The following is a 10,844-nucleotide window of genomic DNA, read 5'->3' as shown; positions in this document are numbered from 1 at the left end:
GCCTGACTTAAATGGAGAGAATGGGAACAGTGCTGATAAGGCACTGAACATGTAAGACTGACTGCCCCATAAGGTTTCTGTGCCTGACATACTTTTTAACAGGAAATGCTACAAAACCTGGGTTGTTATGCACACTAAAATATGTACTTTCCCATACAGCTGTAGCCTTGCCCCCAACTGCCCCTTCTCTAAAAGATGGCAATCCCTAGTGAAACAGTGTCAGGACGAGCCCTGCAAACCGAGGAATGTTCCCGGGGAAGGAGAGGAGAATGTTACCCTATGCCACCATTGAAAACTCAAAGATGCTTTTTAATTTGCCACGGTGCAAAACCATGCATTTATTGTACAGCAGCACTCATGGGACACTGAAATGATTTCCCCTTCAAGTCTCAGCCGTTCTGCTTCAAGCCATCCATTCCAAGAACCAGGAACCCTTGTGCCTGTTGAAAGAAACAGAGGTGGTTTAGCCACCCATTGACCACAGGTAGGAATAAGTTAATTACCATGCTCATGTGCCAACAAAGCCACTTGTGTTACTAACTTATATCTTCCTTCTGCTTGAGGGGATGGCCATTTTATTGTATTAATGAATGCTTGCAACAACAGCAAAAAAGGCTTTACGTGACAAAGAGCAGCTGCTTTGCACCCTGAAACAAGCAGGCTTCTTCCTCCATGACAGCCCTTAAAATATTAGAAGATGGCTATGAAGCTGAGGCTCCAATACTTTGGCCACCTCATGAGAAGAGAAGACTCCCTGGAAAAGACCCTGATGTTGGGAAAGATTGAGGGCACAAAGAGAAGGGGACGACAGAGGACGAGATGGTTGGACAGTGTTCTCGAAGCAACCAACATGAGTTTGACCAAACTGCGGGAGGCAGTGGAAGACAGGAGTGCCTGGCGTGCTCTGGTCCATGGGGTCACGAAGAGTTGGACACGACTAAACGACTAAACAACAACAATCAGAATTGCTGCAGATCATGTTCAAAGGGTATATTACTCCAGGGATAATAAAGAACTACAGAAACATTCTGGAAATGCCAAAGACAAGTGGGAATATTTTTCCCCCTTTGATGGCAGTGTCCCATAGGAAACAATTACTGAAAATAATCAGTAAGAATCCAGATAAAATACACTATCCAATTCGATCTGCTTTTGGCTGGGGACAACAGAGGATGAGATGGTTGGACAGTGTTCTCGAAGCTACAAACATGAGTCTGACCAAACTGTGGGAGGCAGAAGACAACAGGAGTGCCTGGCGTGCTCTGGTCCATGGGGTCATGAAGAGCCGGACACGACTTAACAACAACAAAACAGATCTCCTTCGCAGGGGTTCTTAAATCTACCCTGAAGCCAAAACAGTAAAGGGCTCAACAAATAAAGGCTGCTACATTAGCTCCTACAGCACGAAACTGTTGTTTGAATTGTTTTATAACACTGGCCAGCTATTCAAAGGCAAGGAAAGCATTTATCCATCTATTCACACAAGTGCAATAACCATTCAATAGGTATGTACATTACACTAGGTAGGCATATCTCAAATCTACCCTCCTGCAACAGTTACGTAATAAACTGAAGAATCAAGAGGTCAGCAGTCTTGGGGAAGTTGCCATTATCCACAACCCTCATGCTCCCATCATGAAAATCCAGCAAGCAGTGTGCATTTATAGCGGAATATTTACATTAGGCTTCTGTCTTTGAAGTGCATTACAAAAGCATGCAATTTAAGATTTGGACATCAGTGGAATCAGACCATCTGGCTAGAACGCATGTTTTATCAGCATTGCCGATAAGATGGGGAAAAAAGATTTTAAGTCATCATGTACCACTGAATAGCACGCCATGTGAGCGCCCCTGCCACACTCTTCTAAATGGCCATTTGGTCTTGCAAAACTTACAGCACTTGGAAGACTTCACAATTTCCCTTGCCATCCTCCCAAGCATTCAGTCTGACATACGGTCCTGCAGTCTGAAAAAAGAAACAGGGAGCATGGTAAAGAAAGGGAAAAATTTGCTTTGTATCGCACCAGTGAATTTTGAAATGAACACATGCTTCAGGGCAGCAGGGTGTCACACAAGATGGGGAGGGGAGCGCATAAGCCTCAAGGCCTTTGGGGATAAGCTCACATACGACTGAGTCAACATGAGCATAAAACTGCGTATGAACGGGCCTTCTGACTTCACTTGCAACACCAGAGCCTATAGTGCTATGCCTACTTCGGGGGAATAACTAAACTCAAAATAGGATTTCCAAGTTCTATTTTGTACAACCCTGCAAAGACTGCGAAGAATGTATGGCTGACAGTTTAATCCAGTACACAGATGCTTGCTTCGCACTGGGATCCATCTGTGGCTGAATGATATCCTGAAGGGGCCTCGCATGATCATGGGCTTCTTTGTACTATTTAGTCCCTGCATACAGAAAATGAGGCTTTCAGGAAGACCTCCAGACTAGCCCTCAGCACCCCTCTAAGTTTTCCATGTACAGAAAACTGACTGAGAAGCAATGATGTAAAGACCCACTTGAAGCCTCAGGTTTACCACCTTAGTGGGAACCAGTCCTGTGGTTTTTATTCAAGTCTGCTTAATTTATACTAGGTACACTTAACTTCCACACGTCGTTAACCCCCCAACTCCCATCGTTACGTCATATTAATTTTATTATAGTTTAATTACTTTTTAAATTATTATCTTATACAGCTTTTTAGCTTTCTGTGTGATGTGTTTGCTTTAATTTTTGCAAGTCTCATTTGAGTTCCGGTTCTGGGGGGGGGGGGAGTGGGATATACATAATTGGCTTTAATACTGGCCAACTTTAGGGTTGATTTAAGGGTTATGGGTGGAAATGTGCCTTAATACAGAGTATACGTCCTTGCTTAGGCATACCTGATAACCTACCATTTGAGATGTTGTAGGAATTAAGAAATTAAAGATGATGGATGGGTGGGGGAGAACCGAAATTGAGTTTGCTACACATCAACTTCCCTGCTACAACAACGTGCGTAAGATTCCTAAGACGCACTACTCAGGTTATCTTTTCTAAATTAAACAGAACAAGAAAATGCAAACCCTCTACCTTCCATGCTTCTTGTGTAGGATCAGAGCAAGATGTCCTCCTTTCAAGGTTTTATTTCAAGTCACCCATCTCTTCTGCATGGGCCCATCTCAATGATTAAACTTCAGGCTCACTCCGATCCTAAAAATGATACAGAAAACCAAAGAGTTGTCGTATTATTTATTTTTGAAGCAAGGGTAGCCTGCTGTAGAAACAGATTATGCTGATGTCGTCAGACAAAGATCTGGCTAAAGCAGCAACAAATCAACAGTGTCGCTCTGATGGGGAAAAAAGTGTTGGTCATCACAAACATCAGCTAGAGACCATAGCAAGGAAGAGACAGCTGCCACACACACGAAACTGTAAGGCTACTTCTAGTTACTGTTTTAAGGACTTTCAAGCATCTTATGTTTTATCAACAGGAAGGCTTAAATTGCACGGAAATTAGAACTGTGCCCCCAACTGAATGAATGGTATCGTCCGGCCACATGGCCATCCCTGGAATTAAATCCATGCAGCTGTTTGGGGGACAAATTGCAACTATACATCAGGATTCTGGAATACTTGGTTCCTTTATGCAACCCCTTTTAAGCCTATCATAAAGCTGCCTGAGAGTCCAGCACAAAAATGAATTTGACAATGAAGCTGCCTAACCAAATCACAATGGCCAGAGGGTTCAAAAATACAGCAATAACTAATATATAATATATATGTGTATTAATTCTGCAGAGATACACAAATTTGGGTTTACAAAAACGAGCCTAGTCCAGCACCCTGTTCTCAGAGGCCAAACCAACATACTGAGTTGATTCCTGATTGAAAGGTACTTTTGACCCATGTGCTACTCTAGTAACAGAAACAGTGTTACACAAAAATCACAATCTTTCCTTTAAAAATATTTACAAATAGGCAATGATCAGGCACTCACATGTGTGCTCAATTACGTTTTATTATGAATTTTATGGTGTTTACTCAAAGCAAAACTTAGCTCAAAGCACAGTGCGTACCACGAAGATACACCCCTTAGTACCACATTAACATCTAGAAATGCATTGTTAAAAGGGCAGCCAGCAGAACCCACTGAATTTGCTTTAGAGTAAGGTAGTATAATCCTAGTCTAATTACTCAAAGGCAAGTCTAGTGGAGTTCAACACATTTAACTCCTGAAATCGCAGCCTTCACCCTTTTGTATGTGGAATATTTACAAACTTAAACCCTTTAACATATCATTGGTGGCCGGTGTCTCAATGAAAAATAGAATTGAAGGCAGAAACTCACACGTGTATTCAGATCGTGTGCGGGTTTCAGGTGACTCCATCGCCTCCTTGCGCCCAGCTCGTTTTTTGCAGCAGTTCGCTCTGTACATGCCTAGCGGCATCGTCGCCCTAAACGGAAAGACACCCACCACAGTCAGATTAACCGAGAGAGATTTGCTCTTGCAAACTGCATGAATTGGGCTCAACCGCCCTCCCCTCTCGCTGTTAAGACACTGGTGCATCAGACAGATTCTGGCTGTAACAGCAAAGAGATCAACACTGACGCTCTGATGGGGAAAAAAGTTTTAAGTCATCATGTGCACCAGTTAGGATCCGATCGGTATGGCTGCAAGTTGAGATACGCCGGGGGGGGGGGGCGATTAAATAAAATCGGGCTTTTAAGAGCATGCAAGTGAACTGGCCCCATAGGAAAGACGGGGGGGGGGGACCCCGCCTAAGAAGGAAAAACAACGAGGAAACTTCCCCTCTGCAACAAGCTAGCCCTCGGCGGTTGCAAAACTCAAAGCTTCAAATGCGAAGCAACATTCCCACCCCGGATTTCCTAACCGAGAAAATAAAACGGTCAATATTGGGCGAAGGGGGTTAAAGGGGTTCTGAGGAACAGCTCGAACCAGCACACATCGTGTAATAAACAAGGAAGGGAGCCGATGGCAAAGGATTCCCCAGCCCCACCACCCAACCGCTTCCCCAAGAAGACATCTTACCTCCGCAGAAGCCGCATGTGAAAAGAACGAGGAAACGCGCCGTGGGCTCTTATATAGCCCATAGCGCCTCACTGCGCACGCTCTTTTCAAGGCACTTTGGGAAATGTAGTCTTTAGTAGCCCGTGGGGTGTGGCTTCTATGTGCTTGGAGACCTGCCCTTTCCCCCCCCCCCCCAGATGCTGGCGAATAGGTCGAGAATGGTAGGGGCAGACTATGCCCTAGGCAGGGATTTAAAAACACCCTATATAAATATGCCATATAGGTGTATAGATAGATCCAAGTGTCCCTGTTTTCCAGGGACGTCCCTGGTTTAGAGAAGTCATCCCGGTTTCTGATTTGAGCCCAGAATGTCCCAATTTTCCTCAGGATGTCCCTGTTTTCATTTTCATTTGAAAAGTTTTGGAGGGTATGGAGTTATCCAACCCCCAAGCTGTCTGAAGGCAATGCTATATAGGGAGTTTTAAAAATGTTTTTATATATGTTGGAAGCTGGGGCAACCTAGTAAGATGTGTGGGATATAAATAGTAACATTATCATTATGGAATGGGACATCCCTATTTTCATCGGAGAATTGTTGGAGTGGATGGAGATGGAGAATTGTTATAATTATTATTGCTTATTTAGTATACTGTGTCATACTTGATTGCTACAATGAAGTATAAATAGGCAACGCGATACTATTATGTCGAGTTGCAGCTCGGCATCCAAAGAAAAATCAGTCTCACACCATGATAGGTTCCGAAATATGGCTGCTCATAGGGCTAATGCAGCACAGCTTTTATTGTGTGAAATCAGAAAGATACAAAATACAAGCAAGCAATTTGTTCTAAGCCAGAAGATAAGGACCTTCGCACTAGCATCAGGCCATGCTACGTTAGCCAATCATATGGGACAGCACGAGCTGTTCACGCGCTGTTCATGCTCCAAGGATGCTTCTAGCTATGAAATCACCCTGCAACAATAAGAACTTTGCTCATGCTTTCATGTACAAGCAATCATTTTCCCACATGTCCCCTTTTCTTGTTTATATTATTAGAGGAAAAGAGGGACCATCATTCCAAATCGTACACTTCATTGCCTAAGCGTCTACACTTTGCAACATAAATTCCTCTTGTAACCCCTGTGGTGGGCCGTGGTCGGTACCACCATGCAGTGCATTGGGAAATCAAAGAGGGTATGCATTGAATGCAACAACACACCATGATGAAGCCAGCAATACATGCAATTACAATCAATAATATTTTTCTTAACCATAATCCACTAGGTAACCAAGAAGACAACCACTCCCATGGATCAAAACCTTCAGGTGGATTCAAAGGATTATGGGCTATCATTTGTTCCATATAATCAATAGTAGCAGAGATATTGGTCGATTGATCAGTTATATACATACAGCAATGAGAATGAATTAAGGCACAAATTCCACCTTTAGAAGCAAGGATCACATTTAAAGCATAAAAAGTTTATAAAACAACTTCTCTTATTTCTGACATTTCTTTGTTAATCATTTTTAAAGCCAAGATGGTGGAATTGAACAAATTTTCTGTCCAGTTTGCCAATTTATGCAGATCACGGTAGTTCATGGCTGCACCTAAAGAAGGCAGAAGGGACCTAGAGATGGTTGTCCCTGTATATTGAGAAATAGGTGATTGTACTTCCCTTCTGTTACGCAAACGGACCGCTGGGAGCTTATCTATTTTATACACCAAGGGTACCACTATACCTAACGTGCAGGTACCAGAAAAGGCAGAGGGGATTTCTTTGTAGGCACGTGTGCCACAAAGTAACCATAAATCAGATTGAAGCAAACATGTAGTTCTGCTGCTCTTTCTCATCCAGTCGAACCAAACATAAAAGTCTCTACACGCAGCTTGTTGTTCATAGGTCATGTAAGTTGTGACATTATTAATTAAAACCTTTGGTCTGCCACTCATGGTTGTAACATTAAGAAAACAAGAAGATCCATTAATGTATTCATATGTCCAATTACAATATGGATAATGACCTAAAAATTTTTTTTGCTATTATGATTAAAACGAAAACAATAAAGAGCTAATTCTACAAGCGATAGAAATACAGGAGGTAAACTTATGCGATTGTCCTTCATATTATTGCTAATCTTATATGAAGCATTTATAGGAATGCTAGAATACCACCACCAAAAAAAAGGTTCAAAGCTTTGAGAAGCTTTTTAAAATCATTTTTCTCAGCAGCTAAAAGGCACTAGCCAAGCATATTCCGCTTGCTGTAACTAAAAAGATTGCAACAAGGTCGAGAACAGAGCCCATTGTCGCAGGCCTTGCTAAAGAACCATATTGCAACTTTCTGTCCGGGAACCATGCCAAAGCACAAGAATGAAACAAACTGGAACACACTGAAATTCCCTCACCCCCTCCCTTGCCAAGAGTCCACAATAGTTCCAAGACAGCCCTCTGTACATGCTCAGGGAAACACATCATAGGGCAGGACTCCTGAGGGAGGAGAAAAAAAAATATCTGGGGGGTAAAATCCAAGTGATGTCAATAAGGATGAGAATGGTAAATTAGTCCAATGGCTGTTTCTGAGCAACCTGTGTGATATTTCGTGGCTCGATTATTGGCATGTAAAAACCACAATCCAGAAGAAGTCACACAACCATTTCTGCAGATACAGGAGCCCATTTGCTGTAAATAAGTCTGATGTATTGCTCCTTGTACTGCTGAGTCAAAAGTCCAAGCCCAACGAAACGTGATGACACAGATGGGATGGTTGCTATTAGGAGGCAGCAAAACTGTAATGATGTTTGGTGGTTGAAGTGGCTTCCCAGGGAAAAGGGGGGCCAATGCAGTAGGGGTGAAGATGGCCTTTCAGCGTGCCAGGAAACACTGGAACAGCTGTGGAAGATCCTCTTCCATTGCAGAGGTGATTGTGATCTTGTCCGCTGGATCCTTATGTCCTTTAAGGGCAGAAAATAGTGGAGACAAAGTGGAGGTGGGCAGGTCCAAATAACTCTTTATCCGATTCAGCTGTCCAAGAATTTGTTGTAAATCCACCAGTTTAAGATGATCAGGAAACTGTAGTTGAGGCGTAACTGGAATGGCTGCAGATGCTGTCAGCTTGTGTCCCAGGTACGTAATAGGTAAAGTCCGCTGGATTTTTTCTTTAGCCACTGTCAATCCAACAGGTTGTAGCCTTTGCAGGATTTTGGGACACGGCGGAGGACAAGGCCGTGGCTAGCAGGCTGTGGCTAGCAGTGCCCACTGACTGGCAGGCTTTAAGCATATCAGCAATGGCTATATTTGATGTTGCCATTAGAAGGCGCAGCTCTTGCGTACAGTGCTCATTTGAATTATCAAACACAAGCTGGCGTACAATCGGTTCTTGTGCTGCCAGGTCCTGAACTTGCCGCTTGAAGGTATTGTACAAGCGATCAACAAATTGTCCATAGAGCTTTGCAGGGCCCTGTCTGACGCTCCCCAATTGGCCATTGCGCTCATTCTTGTCATCAGGGACAGAGGCCAAAGCCTCCTGAGCTGAGGCTGTGGTGGCTGCCCAATACATAGGATCAAAGACCAACTGTTGGGCAATAGGAAGAAAATTTCCTCCTCCCGTCAGCCCATCGAGAACATCGGTTTGGCTCAGCATGACGGGGGCTGAGGGTGCAGGAGCAATCACAGGAAAGAGATTTGGAGTATCAGAATCAAAAGGCAGCAACGGAGCGGTGGCACAGAGAGATCTTTGAAGAGGAATTGTAGGAGCGGTGCCAAATGCCTTGGGCGGAGGAGGTGGGAGAGCGGGGGGTGCTGCAGAATTTGAAGAATGCAGGGGAGTGACAGGAGGAGCCGAAGGGAAAATGTCCGGCGGTTTAGGAGGTAGGTTTGAGGCAGGCAAAGCAGGAGCGGGGAGGGCGGGCGAAGAAGTTGTTGCAGCAGCCAGAAGAATGTTTGAAGGAGTTAAACACGACATAGCTTTGTAGACGTTACTCCAGGCATGCAAAACCTTGACATCAATCTGAGGATGATTTTGAAAGAAGTGTCCAATTTTTTTCCAATCGTCTAACTCCCAATTTCCGTCCTGGGGGAACCAGGGGCAGTGAGTGTCCAGGGCTTTTATAAGGGACTTAAGGTCAGCTTTCCGAACAGCAAGGTTGTTACTGGCCAAAAGGAATTTAAGGTCTTTATAAAATTTTTTCTGTGGTGCAGAGAGAGACTTTCCCATGATTGCAAGAGTTGCAAAAAGAGCAGGGAGCACTTACCGGAGGGATCCTTAGGAGGATGAGGGAGGCGCCTTTTTGCCCTGTCCGGGCGGAAGTAAGTGCTGATAAGTCCGTAACGTAGTCCAGAATCACATTCACACGGGAGCTCTCACCAGGGATCCACTACGTGGATGAACGACGCGTCTGCAGCCCTTGCCAGGCGAGGTGAGGCTGAACGTTGTTTAACAGCATGAAATCCAAAAGAAATCACACGGGAGCACTCACCAGGGATCCACTACGTGGATGAACGACGTGTTGGTGAGTGCTGAATAATGAAAAACAACGTGAAATCCGAAGGCAGTCACACGGGGCACCAATTGTCGAGTTACAGCTCGGCATCCAAAGAAAAATCAGTCTCACACCATGATAGGTTCCGAAATATGGCTGCTCATAGGGCTAATGCAGCACAGCTTTTATTGTGTGAAATCAGAAAGATACAAAATACAAGCAAGCAATTTGTTCTAAGCCAGAAGATAAGGACCTTCGCACTAGCATCAGGCCATGCTACGTTAGCCAATCATATGGGACAGCACGAGCTGTTCACGCGCTGTTCATGCTCCAAGGATGCTTCTAGCTATGAAATCACCCTGCAACAATAAGAACTTTGCTCATGCTTTCATGTACAAGCAATCATTTTCCCACACTATTATACTTTTGTTCCAAAGTTAGAGGGTGTAGGATATCTTGGAACTGTCAGTGCCACCTTCTGGACTGGTTGTAAGAAACAAGGTAGATCCTTCAAGGCTGAAGTCTGCTAACTAATCTGTAAAGCTCAGCAAGTCATAAATTTGCATGTAGAAGGTCCCAGGTCCAGTCAATAGCTTGTCCAGTTCAAGAATCAAGTAGGAAGTAGTAGAAAATGCCCATCTGGTCTTCAAGGGTCACTTCCAGAGCAGACAGCGATACTGGACTCAGAGGGGACCAACAGTTTTTGATATAAGGCAGTTTCCAACACCCAAGGATCACACAGGGCAGTTTACAATTTAGGCTGTGTACATGTTATACCTTTAAAACACATTCAAAGTACATTCCCCCCCCCCATTAGCTATAGCTTTTTAAGTGTTGCTCTGAGGAGTAAACTTCAGTGCCCAGAATTCTTTGAGGCAAATAATGTGTTTCAAATGTGATTTAAAGGCTAAAGTGTCTACACAGCTTTAGAGGAAATTCTGCCATGCCTTTGCACTGAACTTTTGTGCCTTGGCACAACTTTTGTGTCTGCATTTTCACTTTTTGAAATATGGCAACCCCATTCAGAATAGGGCACTGACTCTCAGCTTCCTTCTCCTGTGTTGCCCTTGTAGAACTTGGCAGGAAGGAAGATGGGTGGGAACGAAAATAGAATTAGTTGGCTGTGCTTCACATTGGCTGTTGCTCCACCTACTGTTGGGCTCCTGGTTTTCACCTGTCAGTCCCAAAGGACAGCAGCAGGCACTCCTGGATGCAACTGAATGATCCGATCATAAAGGTAAAGGTAAAGGCACCCCTGACCATTAGGTCCAGTCGTGACCGACTCTGGGGTTGCGGTGCTCATCTCACTTTATTGGCCGAGGGAGCCGGCATACAGCTTCCGGGTCATG

General features: G+C 44.2%; 1 long non-coding RNA gene across 1 annotated transcript; it reads right to left on the bottom strand.

The window, feature by feature from the left end:
- Nucleotides 1-306: 306 nt before the first annotated feature.
- LOC309534351 lies at nt 307-4,483 on the bottom strand. The gene is made up of 4 exons (XR_014220604.1): nt 4,331-4,483; nt 3,074-3,193; nt 1,896-1,966; nt 307-440 (listed from the first exon to the last, which is right to left on the bottom strand). It is a non-coding gene; the product is annotated as an uncharacterized lncRNA (long non-coding RNA).
- Between the last annotated feature and the right edge of the window lie 6,361 nt (nt 4,484-10,844).

The sequence above is a fragment of the Podarcis vaucheri genome, assembly GCF_965113315.1.
Source record: "Podarcis vaucheri genome assembly, chromosome: 6".
NCBI lineage: Eukaryota > Metazoa > Chordata > Lepidosauria > Squamata > Lacertidae > Podarcis > Podarcis vaucheri.
This window is presented reverse-complemented; position numbering and strand designations above follow the sequence as displayed.